We start from the raw sequence: 3,519 nt of genomic DNA on the forward strand, positions 1-3,519 counted from the left end.
AATGCATTTCCTCTGAGACTCTATCAGATACAGCTTTCATATTACCAGTTACAGGTTTATGTTTATAGCCCTTGGGGAGACTGCCTGGGGACCCAGCAGTTTCTCTCCAGCCGTGTCTGGCAATACTAATGTCTGTTTTTTCTTTCATGAAAACAAACCTGAAATGAAAATGGTCTGTCTGCGGAACCTCTCTCTTTTACCTTTGTGTATAGCCTTCTTATTCCTACACACACAGGGTGGAGTGGGAAAATAAGAGGTTGATTTCAGCTCAAGGTGGCAAACAGAATCAAAGACCTTTGTGGTGTAGTGGCCAAAAGCTCAGGGCTGGTAACTGGACATTTACTGGTTCGAGCCCTGAACTGAATAAGCAATGAACTTGTGCCCTTGAGCAAGCTTCTCCAGGTATCGTCTTCTGCTCACTTTTGCCATAATTCCGAATTTGTAGTACTTTAAAAGAATAGTTCACCCCAAAATTTAAATTTGCTGAAAATGTATACTCTCCTTCAGGCCATCCAAGATGTAGATGAGTTTGTTTCTAAATCGGAACAGATTTGGAGAAATTTAACATTATATGACTTGCTCAGCAATCCTTTGCAGTGAATGGGTGCCGTCAGAATGAGAGTCCAAACAGCTGATAAAAACATCACAATAATCCACCAGTAATCTACATGATAAACATCTCAATTAACACCTTGTGAGGTGAAAAGAAACAAGTCTTTTGAAAAGAAAGGTGAAAAGAAAAAAAATATGAGACAGCTTCTTCACTGGGAAAAGTAAAAAAATGGATAGAGGACTTTTTTTGGAAGGTTTGAAGTTAAAAACATCTTAATAATGAATTTATTACAGTCATGCAGCTTTTCACTTCACAATACGTTAACTAATGGACTGGAGTTGTGTGGATTATTGTGTTGTTTTTATCAGCTGTTTGGACTCTCATTCTGACGGCACCCATTCACTGCAGAGGATCCATTGGTGAGCAAGTGATGTAATACTAAATTCCCCCAAATTTGTTCTGATGAAGAAATAGTCACATTTTTATTTTTGGGTAAAATATTCCTCAAATCAAATCTTTAATTCTCAAAATAAAGGACAAGCACCTCAAGAATAAAGAGCCAACAACCGTGCAGTCATATGCTGATGCTATTGAATTACTTTCTTATTAGGCAATCACAGATATTATGTACACATATCAATATTGTGGAGAAATAAACTTTACATTCTGAATAAAGCATTTACAGGACACATACACACTCAAAATATTCACTGGCATTTTTGATTTTTTTTTTTCCTCCTTTCTCATTTTCTGTAGGTCCAAATCCAGGGAATACAGAAGCAAATCTGTTATGCGTTTCATATTCAGCCTCAGATGACACACAGAATCTAAAGTCCTGATCTGAAAAATAAAAAAGTGCACAATACGCACTCTTTAATATATACTGTTCAAAAACTCAGATCTGCGGGCACAAAATAGCCAATGTAAACATGTATGCTCTGAGAGATGTGCTCACACACAGTAGACAAAGGGTGAGCTACTCTGATGCAGAAAAGTGCTTTTCTTGTCATACTGTTTGCCACAGCAATGGCTTCAAGAGGGATTTCAAAGGATTAGGCAACACAGAGCTGTCAACAAAAGAGTACAAAAGAGGGACTATGAAGACAGAATAAAGAGAGAGTTGAGCTCTGCATGTCAACATACAGAAAAGAGGAACTGGGTTATATTTGCAAGAGAAAGATTACTGACTTACTGGATGCAAATAAGTTACTGGTGTCCATTTATTTTGGGTTTGAAAAAGATGTATTCATAACCAAAGGGGCAGCGTTTGGCTGGTTAGTGTGACCCATTTAATCCCTTATGGTAGATGCTGAAACCACACCATCTGGGAAAAAAAAATCATATTATTGTTGATCAGGGGTCCCTATTTTCTTTCTTTCTTTCATTACAATTGTACTTTAAAATAAAAATGAATACTTGATAATTATAATAAAACTGCACTGTGTGATTCATTCCTAAATACATGGCTACAGTTTGACAACTCAATTAAATTGCAGAATTTGATTTGATAATCATACAAGATATATCACAATTATTGTGCAGCCCAATTTATTTATTTAAATTTTACATTCAATAGAATTATTTGCATTTAATCAACTCACAAACACAAGGTGTCTTCAAACAAGATTATATTTGTCCTTATGCACATTCTTGTGGTGCCATCAGCCAGTCAGCATTGTCATACCATTTACAACTCAAGTGACTGGCTTAAAATAACTTTAAAAAAAAACAAAAACATTCCAGCAGGTCCTACACCAACCGATCAACTGCTATTTGGATGGATGAGAATACTAACAAACAGCTTTCTCCAGGTATTATAGACCTCCTTGAGCCGCACCAACTGAATATCCAGTGTTTCATCTGAGCTTTGAAAGAGAAAGTAAAATAAAGTAAAATCTCTTTTTTTATATTTTCAGTGATTACCCAGGGGCAAAATACAAGGTCAGAGAGGTCTATGAGTACTCAGAGACAGAATGACTACATAGTCAAGTATATAGGAACAGTTCAGTGCATGACTGTGTTCAGGGGCGGATTTAGTGATTTGGGGGCCCCAGGCAAAATACAGGAATGGGGCCCTATACAATTTCACACATTTACAACCTTGAGGTTCTTTTCACTGTTGCTCGCTGCTGCACGACCGTGTCCCATAGTTGTGTCTAATCTTTTAGATTTTTCATGTACATGAATTAAAATAGGCCCTATATAATATGCACTGATGCTTAGTATTAAAATTATAGCTTCAGATGCATGTTAGTTGTAGGGCCCTATGAAATCCGTTTTATTTTTCCAAAATTAGCCTAAGTTTTATTTTTTTCCAAAATCTTTTTTTCAGTTTTAACTTTTCTGGATTCAGTTTTGTTTTTGTTTTGTTTTTTCCGTTTTAATTTTTCTGGATGATTATATTAAATTTTAACAAAAAACATGTCTAATTGATTAAAATCAGGAAACGTGTTTAATTTAACAGCAATTTAGGCCTATTAAAAGTTTAACAAAAATTACATTCTTATGGCCCAAATTCTGCACTTTCCATTTTAATTTTTCTGTATTCCATTTTAATGGTTTAATCAAAAACATATCTAATTAATTGAATTCATAAAAACAACTTAATTTATTAATTTGTATACAATAATAGGGCCCTATGAAATGTTAATTTTAATTTTATTTACTTATTTTTTTAGAAGTTCTGTGTTGTGTATTTTCATTTTTCTGGTAATCAAATGAAGGCAAAAACATGAATCTATCTTTTATTCCAATGAAAATTAAACAAACCCTTTAATTTTTGTACATTCAAAATGCTACACAACAGAAGTTTACTGTGTAACGAGCAATGTCACGGAATTCGTCAAATATTGAATGAATAAATCAAATGCAATTCAGTACACTTCAATCAAACCGCGATATGGACTAATGTATGTGAATATTAAATGGCAAAAATACTATTTAGCTACTACAGACGACAACCGCGA

The 3,519-nt window shown here is 34.6% G+C and overlaps 1 long non-coding RNA gene across 1 annotated transcript in view; it reads right to left on the bottom strand.

Moving 5' to 3' along the window:
• Positions 1-1,166: 1,166 nt before the first annotated feature.
• LOC107718532 (uncharacterized) overlaps positions 1,167-3,519 on the bottom strand; it is a 3,674-nt gene continuing 1,321 nt past the window's right edge. Inside the window, exons 3-4 of the long non-coding RNA XR_001637427.1 lie at positions 1,746-1,877; positions 1,167-1,620 (exon numbers count right to left, since the gene is read on the bottom strand). This is a non-coding gene — a long non-coding RNA (uncharacterized LOC107718532). The remainder of the gene's footprint in view (positions 1,621-1,745; positions 1,878-3,519) is intronic.

Source organism: Sinocyclocheilus rhinocerous, unplaced genomic scaffold, assembly GCF_001515625.1.
Source record: "Sinocyclocheilus rhinocerous isolate Xijiao unplaced genomic scaffold, SAMN03320098_v1.1 scaffold2, whole genome shotgun sequence".
Taxonomy (NCBI): Eukaryota; Metazoa; Chordata; class Actinopteri; order Cypriniformes; family Cyprinidae; genus Sinocyclocheilus; species Sinocyclocheilus rhinocerous.